The sequence below is a fragment of the Acartia tonsa genome, chromosome 3, assembly GCF_053477335.1.
Source record: "Acartia tonsa isolate MP-2025a chromosome 3, ASM5347733v1, whole genome shotgun sequence".
Taxonomy (NCBI): domain Eukaryota; kingdom Metazoa; phylum Arthropoda; class Copepoda; order Calanoida; family Acartiidae; genus Acartia; species Acartia tonsa.
The window spans coordinates 33,053,462-33,073,807 of record NC_137262.1 but is presented as its reverse complement, the minus strand read 5'-3'; the positions used below and the strand labels follow the sequence as shown (position 1 = coordinate 33,073,807).

Genomic DNA, 20,346 nt, shown 5'->3' with positions numbered 1-20,346 from the left:
AGGAAAAGACTTTAGTAAAGAGTAATTGATATAGGAATAAAATTCATAAATAAAAGTAATAGGATCTCTGTGTGTTTGTACCGAAAGATCCCGCTTACAACTGAAACGATATGATAATCCTTTACAGAGTATCTTCTCTTAGGTCGTGTGAAGTTCATAATTATTTGGAGGGAAGGTACCACCATTCTCCCAAGAGAAATAGCCTATGGAAAAAAAAATGAACCCCCCCCTCATTTTTTTTAAACGTTTTCTTAAACAATTACAATTTAATGTTGGGGTTGGGTTTCAACTTACCTTCATCACTTGAAGTAAATGATCAAGGACCAAATAGTAAATAGTTAATAAAAGAAAAAAATTAAATACTTTGGTTTCTATTACAAGATTGAAAATTTTTATACAAAAAAATTATTTTTTGCTAATTCAAGAACTAAATATTTTGTAAACTTTTTAGAAAATTCTTATGACTATATGAATGTATTTGAAAAATAAAAACAGTTCGAAGCAAGTCTAAAGTTCAAAGCATGATCTGGATTCCAGGGGATTTTTACAGAAGTATCACAGTAGACAATAAGCTTTATATTCCCTTTAAAAATGCTGTTATTTAACAACTTTGGTGGACTTGGAAATTCCAAAAATGATCTTCTTACATAGAACTTTGCTGAAATTCATAACTGTAAAATTCAATTTTTAGAATATCATGTTTATTTTGAATTAGGGCTAAGGATCAAAAACAAAACAACATTTAAAGAAATCAAGTGAAAATGATCATAAAAATTAATCCATAAAAGATTACTAGAGTAGTCTTTTGATATATTAACGACCTTGGACCTTTTAATAAGTGATTTGAAGGAGCTTTGTCTTGAAGGACTAAATTATCTTAACACCTATATTTTTTTTATAAATCAATGTTATACAATTGATTTGATATCATTTCCCTTCGAGGTTGGTGGTAAAAATAGTTATAAACCTTCCCTAGACCTATAAGTAGCTATATTATAAAGGATAATCATATCAGTTCATACTGACAAGCACATAGACATCATATAACTTTAATATTAGGATTTATAAATTCAAAAAAGAAAAAAAGTTTGTTTGTAAGCATGAGTCTGTCCGTCTGTCTGTCTGCTTGTCTAATGTATATTTTATTCCCTATAATTACATATGAACCCTGCTCTTTTTAGCCAGTAACCTTTTACTATACAAAAATCAAGGAACACGATCAAATAATCTAAAAGATTATTATTATTATGATATAATGTATTGTTTATAAAAGCGAAGCTTTTCTATAATTAGGGTCGGTCCGTCCGTCCGTCCGTCACGGATAGCTTTTTTCGTTAATTTAGACATGTTAGAATTGTCCTATCGATTTCAAATTTTGCATGGTGACCATAGACGTCTAAAGGTAGGCTTAAAATAAAAAACCCTCAAAAGCTTAGATGTCCTTGTTACAGAGAAATGTAGTCCTTTTTTAGAAATCAAATTCCTGTCCCCTTATCAAAAACTGCTCAATCTTAATTTTACAGACTCGGGTAAAAAAGAAAGAAGTGTTTTGACATTACTGCTATAAAAATCTAGTAAAAAAGAGCCATTAGTTATCTATGCCTAAAATTCATAGGTGACATGTAGTTTGCTTTAACCATTAAGGTAAAACAATAGAGAGGGAAGGGGTTAAATAACTGTATGTCCCCACCCAGAAGACCCCTTGCCAACTTTCAATTGCGTCTTTGAAAATCAAACAATAGCGTAGGGAATATCAACACAGCCAAGTCACTACAAAAAAGCAGAAAGTAATTTGCTAGCAGACAAAAAGGTCACTAACAGGGAGATTCAGGTAGTTGTCTGGTTATACATACATATTTGTTGATTTATTACTTACCAATTTAATTTACCATAAAAATTTCTCATTGCATTATTAGAACAACATACAAATATGGACTGTTATTGATAGGTATTACTTGTTAAGAATATCAAACATATTTTTGACTCTCTTTAAAACTGCCCTAAAACACTCACTCTCTCTCTCTCTCTTTCTCTCTCTTCTCCCTCTAACACTCTTCTCCCTCTTTTTGTTTGTTTAAAAGTCTTTACCATAACCCAATAAATCATGGTTAAAAGTATATTCTGCCATAAACTAATTGCACCCCTTAACAACAAACGGTTACTCTAAAACCAGACAATAGTAACAGTATCTTCGAAACAAGCAGGTATCTAAAGGGACAAGACAAAGGCCAATAAATTGTATGTATCACCATTATTATCCCTTCTGTAGATTACAGTGATTGGTTGAGACGTTTAGATACTTAAATTATTAAACCAACCAATAAAAATTTAATAAAAGTTTCCAAAATTGTTGAGCCAACGAATAAGAAAAAACTTTGGGGACTAGTGTAATAAACATCCCAATGTCTCCTCCCTCCCTGTAAAATAGGTATTAATGATAATTTAATAGTTACAGATGAACATTTCATTATTTAAAACAAGCTACGCTAGAGTACAAAATAAATTTAAAAACCATAATGTATCTGCTGTATATCTCCTTACTAATAGGCAAGAACCCAGCCTAAATTTTCAATGAAAATGCGGTTTTTATTAGAAAAATGTCTTTTTCTTTGTTTTGTTTATAATTACTCTTTTGCTGCAAGCTATATAAAATATTTCTAGGGATATACAAAATGACGCTTCCCTAACACAAGATGGGAGCAACCCCCCCTTTATGCACGCCCAAGCATCTATTACATATCTATGCATAAAAACAATAGCAGGTTAACCATTGTTATTGCAAAAAAGTCCATAATAGTTTAGGATAGGTTCTATAGATATGAATCTTACAATAACACAGCATATTTTCAGTTAATTCAACCCTGTTATTGGGATGTTATATTATTTAGACTTAGGACCTCAAAAATTCTGTTTTACAGTGCAAAATTAGAATGGCAATCACAGATGCAAATTGTCAATAAGTGGTCTTGTTGGGTGTTTATTCAATGTAGCAAAATATTAAAAATGCACCAAATTTTGCAGTTTATCGAATCCTACCTCATGCAATTAATGATTCTTACAAACAAACAAAAACAGACATAAATAAATAAAATAGCTGATATGATTTGTCATAAACTTCAAACAGTTTTTGTTATTTCTCCATCATTTTTCATTAAAACATTATATTTACTGTCTTTTTGATACAATTACTACATTAAAATGCTAAGTATTTATAATTATTGTTTGATTCTAATGGACATAATTGTCCAAGTATATTTACTTTGATTTAAGCTACTTTTTAAGGTGTAAGACCGCAGTATTGCTATAAATATTTTAAAATGATCTAAAATTGCTAGTAATAAATAGATAGGTAAATAGAAGGAGCTGGCATATAATAGATACAGAGACTTAATCTAAGTGTTCCCTAATAGATAAACAGATTTATTTATTAGAGAATAGATAGATTGTTAAGAAACGTTTTATACATGGAAAGAAATATAGATTATATAGTAAATAGATAAATAAATATATGTATGAACCAGTAGATAAATATAAAAATATATTGTTAAATAGAAAAATGAATTATTAGATATATAAATAGTTAAAACACTTTTTTGCAAGTTACCTCTGAGAAATAGAATATATCTTAGAAATAGATAGATAGATAGATTGAGTAAATAATAGATAGGTTAATAGATATATCAACCAGTAGAAAGATAGAAAGATAAATTGTTAGGTAGATAGAGAGATGAAACCCTTTTTTTTGCAAAATACCTCTTTAGATAGATTATCTTTCAGATAGATAAATAGATACATCAACCAGTAGATAGATAGAAAAATAAATTGTTTAATAGATAGATAGATAGTTAAAACCCTTTTTTTGCAAGTTACCTCTGAACAATAGAGTACATCCTGGCTGCTAAACCATTGATTAACCCTAGGTTCCAGTGTTAATACAAAAAAGTTAAAATAACGGGGCAATGAAAGCTTATAACCATCCCAAAACTTTAACACCATCTTTGAACCTCAGTGAAACTACCTTAAAATAGATAAGTCAATCAATTGATAAATGAAACAGGTTATGAATGGTAAAAGGGTTCAGCTACTACATGTTGAAAATATTAGCAACTTTATAAAAACTCTGTTTTAGGGTTTTTTAATACTCTCAAGTTAGAATAAAAAGATTGTTGTTGAATGAGAAATAGTTTCCGTAACCCTAAAATATAACTGTTGTCTTATAATCAAGGATTATTTATCTAAGATGAGGAAATATCGAGATTTTTTTCAGGGAGAGATGGATTATTGAGCTTTTTATTACACTAGTCCCCAAAGTTTTATAATAATATTTTTCATTTTTTGCATCAACAACTTTAGAGACTTTTATTGAATTGATATTGGTTGTTTCAATGAGTTAAGTCCCTAAACATTTCAACCAAGAATTGTCATTTACAGAAGGGATAATTTTGTGTATAATCATAAGGGATCAATTTATCGGCCATTGTCTCACCACTAATTTTATTAGCCTTTTATGTCACCTGTTAGGATCTTTCTAACCACTGAACGAATTATTTTTTTATTAACATTTCAATCTTATGCCCAAAAGGGTAGAAGCTTTTGATTTTGAAATCATAGTATGATTGATTTTAGGCTTTTTTTATTATAAAATGTGTAATTTTTTCTGTCTTTTACTTTGGATATTAATATCATGTATATCATTATAATATAGGAAAAATGATTGATGCTTCTAATTGTAATTTAAATTTCCAACTTTTAAAATACCTTCCTTGCTAAACCTGTGGTTTCATAATAAGTAATAATCCTTTCATATTTTTTTCTCTCTATTGTACTAGTGTATTAAATCATAATGTAGGAAGGAGACACATGCAACGGTCCCTATTTATGGATCAAGTATTATGATGTACTTCTGTATAGTGCCTATAAAAAAGGGAATGAATTAAAAAACTTTTGGTCGAAGTATCCCGAATGACATAATATTAGAGTAAGGAATTATCAAAATATGACGTAATTCGGGATACTTTAAAGGACTTCAATACCCCTTAGGATCTATTTTATCCTTTTACAATAAAGATCTTTTGTGATATAGGGAAACTGCCATTAAAAATAAGGAACATAGCAAGGGTGAAATAGTACAACCATTTTAAAATTTTTACTAATTTAAGACTAAAATTTAAAGACTTTATTCAAACTTTTGAGGTAAATTGCAAAAAAAAATACAAATGCTCAAAAATGTGCAGAAATATAAGTTGGCATTGTCAATAACTATTTCCGCACTCCGACATTTCTAAAGATGTTTACTAATGTTATTTAACAATGGATTTTGAGGATTTTTTAGGCTCAAATTATGATGTCTTAGTACTATGTCCTGGATCTTTAGGAATAAGCTCATCCTATAATCGAGCAATAACTGTTTTTTTTGTGTGGTTTAAATAACAATCTATTTTAAGTTATACAAAATTGTTAAGGTAAAGGTTTATTTCAGAAATCATATGGATAGGTTTACTTTAAAGTAAAACAATTGAGGGAGAAGTGGTTGAACTGTATGTCCCCAACCCGTGGACCCTGTGCCAACCTTCAATTGAATATCAGCAAATAGCGTTGGAAATATTAACACATCCAAGTCCCTGCAGACGAAAAAGGTCTCTTGACTGAGTCCGGGTAGTTATCTGGATTATATATCTATACATATACATTTTTTAATTATTCTACACAATACATATCTCTATCTGGCTGTTTTTATGATAGAAGTTTAAAACAGGCATATCTATGTGACTTTACAGAATATAGTTATACCTGTTTTCATAAAAGTTATTTAAATTAGTGATCATTTTTACTGTACAGCCCAAAAATGAAAATATAGTGTAAAAATGCCTTATTTGCCCAAAATAGAAAATATAGGTCCATTATTTTGAGGAAGTATGAATAGATCAACAACAAAGATACAAATTCCTATTAAAAATGGTAAAATATAGCCCAGCATAGCACAACATTGCATAGTGTACACACACATTTCTGAGTTGGCGCATTTTTTTCGCCTCGAAAGCGTTGAATAGTTGACGCGGCATACGAGCTTGATGTACACATGGAGATGCATCAAATTAGTGTTTATCAAAAACAGTTTATTTAAAAATAAAAAGCAATACAAGCATTATATTTTTTTAAAAGATGCTATATTTTTTACTGTACTAACCACATTATTGTTTTTATAAAGACCTCTAAGGCAAGACAAATAAATATTTAAGAATTTAATACACAATAATTAGCGTTATTGTACGCATACTTTTGCATCTAGCAATGTCCAATATATTTGCAATTGATGGTATGCTATTTTACTACATGATGGACAAATATAGATATAATATAATATAATATAATATATATATATATGGAAACCTTTTAAAAAAATTGCTATAGATTGAAATTTATAATATAAACAAAATAGGAATAATTGTCGTAATTAGTAGCGCAGTAACAAGATTTTTTAAAGAAAAAGATCAATAAAACAGACATAGAAAGTGTAAAAAAAAACAATAATTGAATATAAGTATTAACTAAAAGAGTAAGTAAAAGACTAAGGTATTTGGCATGTAGAAATAAAGATTATGCTACATTAAAAGATTTATTAAAAGTAAGCTATAAATATAAAAAATCCTTAAGAAAAGACATAGATGAAACTAGATGAATATTGGTCTATAAATTTGTCTGGCCCCTAGTTTAAAAAAAAAAACATTTTCTCATTTCATGGCTTAAAACTTTGAGAACTTTTAATAAATTTGGCATGGTTGTGGACAAACTAGCAGCAGTGTTCAAACTTTTCCACTAATAAATGTAATCTATTGGGTGTTTTTTATCATTGATATAGGAGTATAGAACAAAATATCCTTGTTTTTTAGAATGTTGTTTCTATTTTATAAACTAGGAAGATGATGTTGGGTAGAGTGGGAGATATGGATATTTGCCAGGGGGTTCACACATTTCCCCACATGTAGCACATAATAAATCATAATAACTGCAAATTATTACAATAACACAAACTAGCACTTTCTTTTTTATCATTAAACTAGCGGCTTCGTCCCAGGCTGTTTTCTAAGGGAAGTGATTGAAAGAATATACTTAAATCATGATAATAAAATAGCCTGAAACCAATCCAAGACCTATGTAAGGTTTCACTTAATTTGAGAACTCAATCAGTTCAGTGGTTGTTGAAATCTTAAGATTTATACATAAAAATTCTGACTAATTTATATAATAAGACTACCTTTTTAAATATTTGCTATTATGTATATATGCAATTATGCAACATTATACAAATTTGATAGTTTGTGGAATTGTATTCACATTTTTTTCGCAAAAGGGCAACTTTATATATTTATATGTATACTACATATGTTGGTGCAAAATTGAGTTACGTGTAGAGTGCTCATGTTGATACAGTATAAGCATCTTTAATGACACAGCCTTTTTCCTGAAGTCCCTGCTTTATAATGTGTAATGAAAGCCGGGATATTAAGGGACAATGGCCGATAAATTTATGTACATACCCAATGATAATTACATTAAATTACCGCTCTCTAGATTAAAGTTAGTAGTTGAAACGTTTGAACACTTAACTTATTGAACCAACCAGTCAAATTTCCTTAAAGTCCCAAAAGTTGTGAAGTCAACGAATAAGAAAACATTTTTGGGATTTTTTTGGGACTAGTGTAATAATTGTCCCCTATCTCTCTGATACTTCTCCTTTCTTAAAATTATTCAATTTGTTAACAATATTCGTTCTCTGGTAGAAACTTTTCGTTACAAGTTGGTTCAACTTTTCAGTGTCTTATCGGCCGTTCTAGAAATCTTAACTCCTATATGACTGGGGATATTTTGCATGTATGTAGTTTAGTACATCGAAGGTCAATACTAGCGCGGCGAGGACAGGAAAAGTATTCTGAAATAGACCCATAGGATAGACAAAGATTTCAATGCCTATTGTTGCTTGAAAGTAATCTTTGATTTTAGACTTACAAATGGGTAAAATGGAGGGATATTAAGGCACAATATTATTGATGGAGACCACCATTTAAAAAAAAAATATCCGTACCAAACAACAAGTCCCCAACAATTGAGAGCACATAAAACTTTAGATACCAGTTATCAGTTTAATTTTAGGTTTACCTTTCCTCCTTGGTACACGGAGATAAAAAATATTTTGGAATGTTGATTATTTTTTGCGGAAATTAGTTGTCTTCCCTTTTCATTATTTATCAAAGCGCCATAATTAAATTTAATGTATTTTTACTTCATATTCTGAAGTTTTACTTCTTATCATTTATCAGAATACATCTCCCCATCCCTGAACATTGCAAACACTATAGAAAGGAAATATTAAAGGTGGGGAGGGGTAGGCGAAAAAAGGTTATAGATGAAAGAAAGGAAGAAGATAGGATATGGTCTTTTTACCAGGGATCTTAAGAGATAGGACATTGTATGATACACTGATTTACATCCCCAATGATGATAAATTTAGCCCTCTGCAAAATATAATTATTAGTAACAATTTTTATACATTGATAGTTAGAACCAACCAATTAAGTTTTTAAACCAATTAATAAAGAAAATGTTTATAAAACTTTGGGTACCATCATAATTTACAAAGTATTGTCCCCTACCTCCCTGTCTTTTGGGTGATGTGTGTAAGATTAAATGTTGTGCAGTTTGTCTGTGTGTCTTTGAGTGTGTGTGTATGTATTAAATAGACATTTTTGCATAAGATTTTATATTAAAGTTGGCGTGAATTTTTTAAAAAACAAACTTGTTTCAACTTTATTAAAGTGTTCAATATTCCTAACAAAAGACTTCAACTCTTTCATATAAGAACATCGTAATATTACTAAATGCTCTTAGATATTACCACTACGGTCCAAAAGTCTTGTTTTGCCATCCCTACTAAGTTAGAATAAGCTGTTTCCCTCATATTTTATTTGGACCACAAACAAACTTTCGGAAAAATACCTAAATTAGCTCAAATAAGGAAATAAAGGTTATAAAAGCGGCTTTTATAACCTTTATCCCCTCAGAATTGAAACTCAGTTTTAAAATCCCTACAGTGCAGTGCAGATGGAGGCATCTAATATTCTTTTTACTTTCTGTTTTTATATTTCTTTATATCTCTCTACAATTCTATTATTTGAAATGTCTAACTAATATTGCAAGCCAACTAATTTTTCGCATTAGAGTTTTATGGTCCAAGCTATAATGTGTAATATAAGATGAGTCTCAGAATTAAAGAATATAGTTATATCCCCTATTTTGTGTGTAAAACACAAATTATCCCCAGGTATATTACACTAGTCCACAAAGTTTTATAACGTTTTCGAAATCTGTGGCTTAGCCACTTTTGGGACTAAGTAGGACTTTTATATGATTGTTTGACTGAAGAAAGTATTTTGGTGGTTTTATGCCAGTGTACCTATAGTGTACTCCAGTGTAACTTAATTGTAATCTTCCATCGAAAAAATAACAAGAAAATGTTTGATATTTCTAGTTGAGATTTAACTATCTTCCATTTTACTTTCCCAGTATGCCTGCCTAACATTAATTGACATAATTAACAATTTAACAACATGATTAGGCAGATCTTTTATTTAATTACCCTTTAATGAAGTTTTTACATTCTTTGAATTCCATCTGAATTTGTTATACATACCTAAAATTATAAAACAATTAAGTAAAATCATTCCATCATATTTTTTATGTATTAAAAGCGTACCTTTCTCACTTTAATTTCAGACCCTGTACTTTTATTTATTTGCCCGTTTAAATCTTTAATTTGAAGGTAAAGATGCACCAAAGCAAGGGAAAAATTTTGTTATTAAAATTTCTTAAATTATCAGACAAAATGTATTTATCAAATAAATCTTATTTGATTAATCTTTGCCAGGAAAAACCATAAATACCATCTCGGGGGACTTCTTTCTTTTCTAGGGTTTATCCCCCCCCCCCCCTTTTTGATTCTCATGAAAGCGTGGTAAGTTAGTTTTAGTCAGAGAAGAAGAGGACATTAGTTCCCAAAATTTAAACAACACAATATTGATTGTACATCTTTTCATTTTACATAGTTTTTAGCCATTAAATAATTAATCTACAGAAGGGAAAATTTTGTAACTGGGGGTGTTAATAAATTTACCATTCATTGTCTTATCCCTTAAACTCCCTGATTTTAGTGCATATGTATGTCGTGATAGAAAAGATTAACCGGGTAATAGTTAGACACAGCAAGTAAAATAGTCTGTATACAAATGTGCAAAGTTTTAATCACTTTCGATTTCCCTGAAAAATACAAACAAAATTTACAAATGCAGAATTTAAATTATCACACATTGAAACATACTCCGTACAACCAACCCTTTGATTGCACGACCTTTGTCTGGGAGTCCTTACTGTGCATTGTATTGAGTTGCGCCTGTCTATTTACCAAGGCATTCCCCCTAATCTTAGTATTGGTGTCACGCATATGTGATAGCAGTAGGTAAAATTTTTAACTTAGTAATCTGTGGTAAAGTAGATTATTTTTGAAAATATTTAATAAGGGCCTCTTCATAAACAATTTTAAATGTTCCTCTGACTATAAGAAAATATGGTAAAACAAAGAAACGTCAACAAAAATATGTTTGTGCAAGGCCTAGTCAAAACTATAGAAACTAATTATACAAAGAAAATATAATATAACAAGGATGTCATCATCCATAAAAGCGAAGCTACAAAATTGAAGGAAGGACAGACGATTCATAATTCTTGTGTTAGAGTGTCAGAACTTTGTAAGCATAACATTAATTTGTAAGTCTAAGTAAAATTTACATAAACTTCCCAAACTGCGTAAATCCAGGATACTGTAAAAAGACACATTTTTTAGGATTTAATTATAGAGATACTTCGCTTTAATATTGTATATTGTTGTTCTAAAAATCTTTTTACATGAAAAGGATAATACATAATATATAAAAATAGATAGTTTAAAACCATCCTGGTACCAATGTGAAGCTTCCCATAAATGAACACAAGTAATCAGTTCAGTATTTATCAAAATCTTACGCTAGAGACAAAAATCCTTACTACTCTATCTCTCTATAACTTAAATCTCTATAATAGATGTAAAATATATGTGGATAATATGAAAATTGTCGTTTGCTAACATCGAACTCGTTTATTGGTCAGTTTTTTTTTATACAATAGAAGGGGAGATAATGGGGTAAATGGGATAGATCCTGGTAACGTTATTTTAGCCCGCTAAAAGTTTCACTTTATAGAGAACATGAAAATCTGGTGTAAGATCCAAGTGATAGTATATCCATTTCTGTGTATATACAAGCAAAAGTATCAGTCAGCTTGCCAAAAATTCTAAATGTCTCTAATTGACTTTTATGTCTCAATAATGGCGCTCAGATTGTCAACATTTAGGTTTCATGTTGTCAACATACATAGATAGATATATAGAGAGATGATGGGTGTGTGTTTAAATAGATAGATAGAATGATAATAAAATAGATACATAGTGGGATAGATGTGTGGATGGTTAAATTTTGAGAGTTGTAATGGGATAGATGAATAAATAGATCAAAATATGTCGGTAGATATACATACAGCAAGATTAGTAGTTCTAGCTAAAATTAATAGATATATAGATTATAAGATAGATATGAAGATAGCTAGAAGTCCATTGTTAACACGAATGAGGAGATAGATAGATAGTTAATACGATAGATACGATACATATTAATGTTCTTGTTATATCACGAAAGATAAATAGAAAGCAAGAAAGATAGCTAGATATCCATGTTATTGTTATCACGAACATTGTAGATAGATAGATAGATAGATAGATAGATAATGAGATAGATAGAAAGATATCTAGATATCCATGTTATTGATATCACGAACGTTGTAGATAGATAGATAGATAATAAGTTAGATAAAAAGATATCTAGATATCCATGTTATTAATATCACGAATGTTGGCATGTATGAACGGATGTACAGAATTAGTGTTTATTACAATCATGTTCATGTATTATCCACTCAATAGAGATTCCTAGATTGATAAAGACATGTTGAATTTAGATATTCTCTCCTCTGTTATCTCAACTAATTAAATAAATGATTGTCTTCATGATTAGCGCATCAATATTAACAAAATTAGTGTTTATTACAATAATGTTTCTGTATTATTCACTCAATAGAGATTCCTAGAATGATAAAGACATGTTGAATTTAGATATTCTCTCCTCTGTTATCTCAACTAATTAAATAAATGATTGTCTCCATGATTAGCGCATCAATATTAACGAAATTAGTGTTTATTACAATAATGTTTCTGTATTATTCACTCAATAAAGATTCCTAGAATGATAAAGACATGTTGAATTTAGATACCCACTCCTCTTTTATCTCAACTAATTAAGAAAAGATCAATTGTCTCCATAGTTAGCGTAGCAATAATAACAGAATTACTTCCTGTATTCCTGTATTTTCCACTCATAAGAGATAACAATAACGATTAAGCACACTAAAACGCAATATTTCCTTAGGTGACACAAAATTTCAATGGTTTATATCACTTTAGTTCATTTGGAATAAAAGTATTCAATGCTTACTTAACAGATGTATAACCTAGGCAACTACATGGCCCAAGTGGTGTGGACCTTTTTTAACAAATTGCTTTCTGCTCTTTTGCACCAACTTGGTTGAGTTAATCAGAGTTAAAAACAACTTAGGAGAAACAACTTTTCCAACGCTTAAAAAACAACATGTTTGAACTTTTTTACTTTTAAAATAAAAACACAGATAGTTAAATTTAAATCAATAATTCTAATCTATCTATATATATGCTAAATCTATTGCTTATCAGATGTTAAATTAATACATGTTAAATTCATGGTTTTTGTGGTCATGTTTTAATCTGTATTATAAACATTTGACATAAGAACATGCAAAAAAAATGCATCGCCCCTAGCATCTACGAGTTCAGTATTTGAGAGGTAGGTAAGAGCAAAAAATGGACAAACCCCAAACTGTCCCAGTTTTGAGCAAGACGATTCCAGTTACGTCATATACGTTTCGGGAAAGAAAAAGGGAAGGGGGGAAGAAAATCTCTTCCCTTTTCTCCCATCTTTTTTGAAGAGATTTTCTTCCCCCCTTCCCTTTTTATATGACGTCACAGGAATCGTCTTGCTAAAAACTGGGACAGTTTGGGGTTTGTCAAAAAATGGCCTAAAACTATCAACCAGGTTTTAATTTAGCAATAAAATGGCTTAAAACCATCGCTTTAGCTATACAAAGATTTACTGAAAAGTAAAAGACAAAAAATCAAGTCATGTTGCTTAAAGTAAAATGACTTAGAAACTAAAAATCTTGAAAACATGCGAAAATATAATATTTCAGCGTTTAATTCTTGGATTGTTTAAGTCTATTTTAAAACTTGTAAATTTTCGACCACCTTTTAAGAATATAATCAGTTTATTTATAACTTTTCCGTAGGGGCGAATTTACAGGCTGTCTGTCTGTATGTCTACCTATACAAGGAATAGGGTTTGTAGTAAATTTTGAGCTTGAATATTATTATTTTGTGTTTACATGTAAATGGTTATTAGTGCTCATAAATATTAACAACTTGCGACGGCTAAGCATCTTTCAGACCTACGGACACGGACAGATGTTCTGCAATAATCGTTGGATAATTACTTGGATGTTGCACCAGATCATCATGTAGTCTAATGAAGTGAACACTCCAGCAGGCTAAAATAACGATAATCCGCATCCACCCACAATCCACATTACCCCATGCCCTCCCCTCCTACTGGATTAGTTAACCGACCAATAAATGAGGTTCATATTAGCAACCTCAATTGACGACAGATTTTCCACTGTTAATATATCCACGTATTCTATATCCATTATTGCATTTTTATTTTGCAATTGTAGTGCAGATACTCTATAATGAAATATGCCAGTTCGTTACTTACTTAGCTTAATGTTGCCTCATACTTATTAAAATTTGTCATTTGAAATCGTAAATACTGAACTAAGGTCATATATATTATTTGATTCATTGGTCTTTCATGTACTGTATTCAAATAATTTGTCCTTTTTAATCAAATTGTACTATAGTTTATTTATCTTTTTTCTTTATAAATTTGCCATCTATCATTTCTTTGCATAATTGTACATACTTTCTGAATAGTTGTTTATGTTCTTGGCATTTTGCGAATACTTTAATATACATAAAAGCTATAACTCAGTCTAGGGCTTTAGAATGGGTATTAAGCACTCTATGGCCTATATTCTTTTGAAACAATAGATGTATTCATGTAAATGTTAGGTATACTTATTTCAAAACTACATTCTGCTACTTATAGAAATTAGGTAGACCTGTTTTGTAGATAGGTATAGCTATTTATGTTTGTATATTAAGGGATGTTGTTTTCATGAGAGATCTAAAGGGATAAGACAATGGCCGATAAATTGATGTAAATCCCCAATTATTATAGAAAAAATTACTTCTGCTGTAGATTACAATTACATGTTAAAACGTTTGGTCACTCAATTTTATGAACCAACCAATCAAAATATAAAAAGTACCCAAAGTTGTTAAACTAACGAATAAGAAAACATTACTTTGGGGAACTAAACAGCCCAATGTTCTTTCATTCCAAGCGTTTTCATTATTTGAATTATAACATTATTACTATGTGCAATGGAGTAAGTGTAAAGATTTCATTATTTTGTATGCCTTTGATATTGGATATTGTCATCCTTGTTATGTGTGTGTGTGTGTTTGTATGTGTGTGAATGACACATATCCTGCGAAGAAGGTGGAAGTAGGAAGAAGGAAAATACATAATATTTTGCATTATGGAGTCTTTGAAGATAGATAGACAGATAGATAGATAAATAAATAGATAGATAAACAGATAGAAAGATAGATAGCAAGAAACAGCTGTAGTTTCAAGATTTTTAGTGAAAAGTAATAATGTAAAAAAACTAATATAGGGATTGATAAATAGACAAATGGATAGATAAAGAGAAAGATATAAATGAATTATTCGATAGATGGAATAGACAGACGGATAATTAACATTTTTTTTATAAACATGGTCTTTAACTTAATTAGGCACTTTCATTAAATCTTGATTGGATAGTTGAAACTAGCAGTGCCCAAACTTTTCAACCAGCCATTCTAATCTACAGAGAGTGTTATAATCATGCATCGTATTACAGCAATTACAAAAAAAGTATTTTTTGAAGAAAATAATTTTACTAAAAAATTTTAAAAATATCCGACAATGCACAAAAATTTCAAAATAAATATTTTGCAATGTTCAAAAGTAAACAAAAGAAATAAAAAATATTAATGAATAAAATATGTTTTGAATAAAAACTGGTGATCATGATTTTAAATTGATTTCATGTATAACAAAGACTGCAGAAATTGCATTTTTAGAATAATAGAATGACAATTATATACATACGTAGCGCAGCAATAACAAGCTAACAGAATCTTAGATGAATTAGGAATGTTAAAGCACAGTTATCCTATGATATAAAGAAGTATGTTTTTTTGTCTGAAGCTTAAGATAGAATGAACCGATTGGGTTCTCTATTTTTAGTAAGCTTCACATAGGTCATGTGATTGTTTTAGGTTTTTTTTATTTTCAGATATAAACCTTGGGATGGTTTTAAGCTATTTTCTAGCCTCAGTCAGCCACTTCGAATGCAAAGCCCCTAGGGGCCTAGATGCTAGGGGCGTAGCCGCTGGAACATATTAAAAGTAGATATAGGCTCAATTATGAAACACAATTTTCTCTAATTAATCCCTTCTAAAACCGTTAATAAACAAAGAAGGTACAGCCATATTTCTCCAAATCGATTGACGGACATAAAAAAATGCCCAAATTTAAAAGTAGCTGTGCTTGCTTCTAATAATTTTAAAATATAAGTGAAAATATATTAAATTCCTTGTGTGGTGTATGTAATCAGATTTTTAAGAATAGACATAAATATTTTAAACTTTTAAAAAGAAGGCAACTTAATTCCTGTAAATTGTAATAAAATATATCTAAATATCCTTCTCATTCGTTGGCTTAAATACTTTGGGGTCTTAATTGGTTTGTACAACCCAGCAGTGTCCAAAATATACTACCAATACTTTTATTTAATATCCCTAATATTAAAACAATCACCTTTATTACCTAGTTAAATTCTATTTCTAGTAATATATTTCCCTGCTCTAAATATATTCTTGTGCTTATTGAATATTCTATTGAAAGCAGCTAGAGCACCAAAAGCAAATTCGGCCATCGGAATCGTTTTTAACTTCGATCACGATCTAAGCATTATCCACATTGGTTTTATCTGGGCTGAAGTACACCCCCCTTTTACCGCTCTTATGTTTCAATTACTTTCTAAACGTAGGGTTTTGATATTAAAGAATATTGATTTATGTAGTCAATAAAAGTAGTCTTGGCTGACATATGACAAAGATTTTTTTGTTATAAAATTTCATGTTGATTTTATAGGATTAAACAAAAGAGTTCATTATTGAGTTATTATCGACATATATAGAAATAATGGAAAGAAAAATTTGTGAGCGATAATTATCAGAGAGTTGGTTGTTTTTATCAATTAAGATGATGTTCTGCCAAAAATTTGATGAAGAAAATCATTATCTACGACCAGTAGGTATATTTTCTATAGAGTAGAGTCCAACTGAGATCTTAAGCCTCAGACAGACATGGTTCTACTTTGCATTATAGATAGTAACCCAATTGTCCTTTATAGGAAATTTGCACGATTTTAGCATCGATATTGGGGGGAATGAAATAAATCAATGAAAAGGGAAGTTGTAGGGGGTGTATAGTATTAATATTTACTAAAAGTGGTTTCCATAGTCTATAATTCGAATTATTGTGACATTTTAGTAATAGTGTTCCTAAGACCTAAATTCTATTGTAATATACTGATCGAACAAATTTAAGAAAATCTACCAAAGTCAGTAATTCAATATCAATAAAGATTTATGAAAAGTGTCTCATAGCATGAAAGATTTATAATAAAGATATCATAGTTAAGGAACCCACACAGAGTAGATAAGATAATAAAATATTAGGATATTTAAATCTATTTTAAAGCTTGTTATTTGAAGAAATTCATGGAAGCATTTTCAAATTACGCACCATTTTTACTTTATTAGATTTTGTTGTCCTAGAATCGGTGTTCCAAAAATAAGATAAAAAGGATTGTCCAAAAAAGTCAACATATATTAAATGGACATTCTAAGAATGCTTCCTTCATTGTGCCATACTATTACCAGGAGTCACCATGCAAAGTTTGAAATCGATAGGACAATCAATTACTTGCGGACCGACCCTAATTATAGAAGCATGGTTTAAAAATATTTATATTTATTCAACTGAGCGTATGAGGAAGCAAGAACGTTTTTTTCGTAAGTAGCGAAGCAACAACAAGCCAGCTTCATTTAAAATTAAAAATAAATACTTATGCAGTTTAGAATTTTATATTATAAAAAACTTTTTATTGTTTATACTTATACAGTCTGTCGGACTTTTATTGAATTTTATTTGTTGATTCATATAGTTGAGTGTCGAAACGTTTCAACCATAAATTGTATTCTGCAGAATGGGTAATTTGGTGTATTATTGGGGATGTACATCAATTTATCGGCCATTGTCTTATCCCTTTTCATCCCTGATGTTGTTGTACGTATTAGGAAACAAGGATGACAAATATTTGGCAGGGTGAGCTCAAGTTCCTTTTGTCACTCAATTATTACCGCTTGTAACATTCTTCTCAGTACATATGTTTAATTTAAAATTTGTATAATACACTCTAAAAACTCATTCCAAAAATAATTCATAAAATAAATATTTTATAAGTTTTATAATAAAATGAAACGTTAAAACCTATACTTAATTTGTTACATAATCATGTTTTAGTGGATTGAATTACTTTTTATCAATAAAAATTTTAATAGTTACAAAACTTAAAGATACAGTTCAAGATAAAATGCACATCCAGCACATCTTTTTATGACAGACAAATTCAGAGTCTGATTTTGTACAGTGCATATCTATTTTTAAATTTTTTTTACAGTGTGTTATATATACAATACATTTAAGATTTTGGTACATCACCATTTAAGTGTGTAAAATTCAGGGATACAAAGATGGGTTAATGGAACAAAATATTAATCTTGTCCCCAATCTTTATCGAAATATAACTAATACAACATGAACTTGCATAGAATACGTGTATAATGTTAGAGATCCTGATAAAATGTTTATTACAGCTGGCTAATATACGATACCCACCAACCCCCCTCCACATCATCCCCTCCCCTCACTATGGAGGAACGTTTTGACCAATTGACGGAAAAATCTCCTGTCATAATATCCACTTATTCTATATCCATTACACAACATCATTATGTACTTTTGATTGAAAAAATGCGATTAACCCACCCCTGTATCTTAACACAAGCGTAGGTTTCATTTACAAACAACTTATCATGTATTTCATAAGTTGTTCAAATAAAACAGCCCTATAAACTTAGACATATGACCAATCTAAGCTTCCTTACAAATTACCATTTTAATCAGTTGACTCATTATATATCATGATACTATTACTTAAAGTTGGAAGTTTTTGTTCTTTAAGATCTCGCTAATTACCTAATGGGAAGTTTTACATAGGTCAGAGAATAGTTTTTAGGTATTTCATTTACAGTGATTTGATTTGGTTTGAACTTGCAGTGAAAATCCAAATTTAGATAGTCTGAATAATCAATTGCTAAACAGGAATACTAAGTATGAATGATCTGACCACATTATTGGAAGTATACTTATTTTTATTTCATTTCACCTATAAAATAAGTCAGCTATTAAGAGTTGAATTTCTTGTCTTAAATAAAATCGCCCAGTCATATCGTTCATCGCATTACTGGATTGAATTATATATGACTAAAAATATATGACTTTTATATGGATAGATTATTGTATCTGCACAGTGGGATCTTTTGAAAAAAATCGGGACATCCAAAAAATTTAAAATCGACTTTTATCTATCCTAGGAATTAATAATGGCTGTAAGTAGACAGCTAGAAAAGAAATTTTTTAAAAATATTCATTTTTGGCGGATTTATGCCATTTTTAAAAAAGGTAGTGAAAAATTTCTTTTCAGTTTTGATGATTTTCCAGATTTTTTTACACAATTTTTTCAAAGCATCAAAAAATACATTTATGTTCATCTTATGAAAATAATTTTTGATTGAGGTACTTTTCAGATACCTGTACCAATGTCTAATTAAAGAAAAATTTTTAAAAAATATTTTTTTGGTGGTGTAAATTGACATTTTGTGAGAAAATTTCACCAAAAATATTAAGATTTTTAACCCCAAAAAATCAGTTTTCTCCATTTTACACAAAAACGGACAGGAGGCCCCGGGTTTTGCAATAATAATATCAATATACAACATGTATTGTGTATTAAACAGTTTTCACAACCTGGGGCCTTTTGTCCGTTTTTGAGTAATTGAGCATTTTACATTGCATGGTTTGAACAATTTTGTTCTTGTTAATTTGAAATTTTCCCCCGTTAGAGGGAGAAGGAGTCATTTTAGAGCCCAAAGTCATCTCTGCAATGTTTTCAAACTTTTTGAGGCGGAACTTTCTTTACTTATGCATTATTTGCCTCCGGCCAACCGTTTCGCCGTTATTTGCCGCCGTAGGTGTGATTTTTAACGATTTTTGCCGTTCTCGCGGTTTTAATGGACATTTAAGGGAACAAGGAGTCCTTAAAAAAAGATGACTTATAAATACTTTTATTTTAGCAATTAAATTTGCTAAATTTCATGTGTTTTGGGAAAAATTGTATTTCTAACTGGTTATTAACACAAAATCAAAAGTGTTTTGAAAATTATGTTATTGTTGTTTATTTCTGTAAAAAAAAACATTAGAAAACATGCCTTATTAGTGTCCTATTTTACCTATACTGGACCTACCTAAAAATACCGGGACTCGAACTGGGTGCACCTGACGCTATAATCATGTTCACAAACATTGTTTGCATTGAAGAAATATTTACATAGACGTTTATTTTGTTAAAATATTCCTATCCTAACTAAAGTTATGAAGGTTTATAGATTTTTTAAAAATAGGGTAGCTTCGCTCCTCCAAAACCGCCAGACGTACTTACCAAATGCACATTAGAAGTTAACAGGAGCAAAATTTATGTTATTTTTGAGTTAAAGCAAAAGAAATTACATCATTTCGTCAAATACAAGCTTTTTTATTG

At 29.8% G+C, this 20,346-nt stretch overlaps 1 protein-coding gene across 3 annotated transcripts in view; it reads right to left on the bottom strand.

Moving 5' to 3' along the window:
* The window catches only part of LOC145313926 (uncharacterized), a 227,395-nt gene that overhangs the window by 112,297 nt on the left and 94,752 nt on the right, over window positions 1-20,346 (bottom strand). The gene's annotated exons all lie outside the window — the stretch shown is intronic.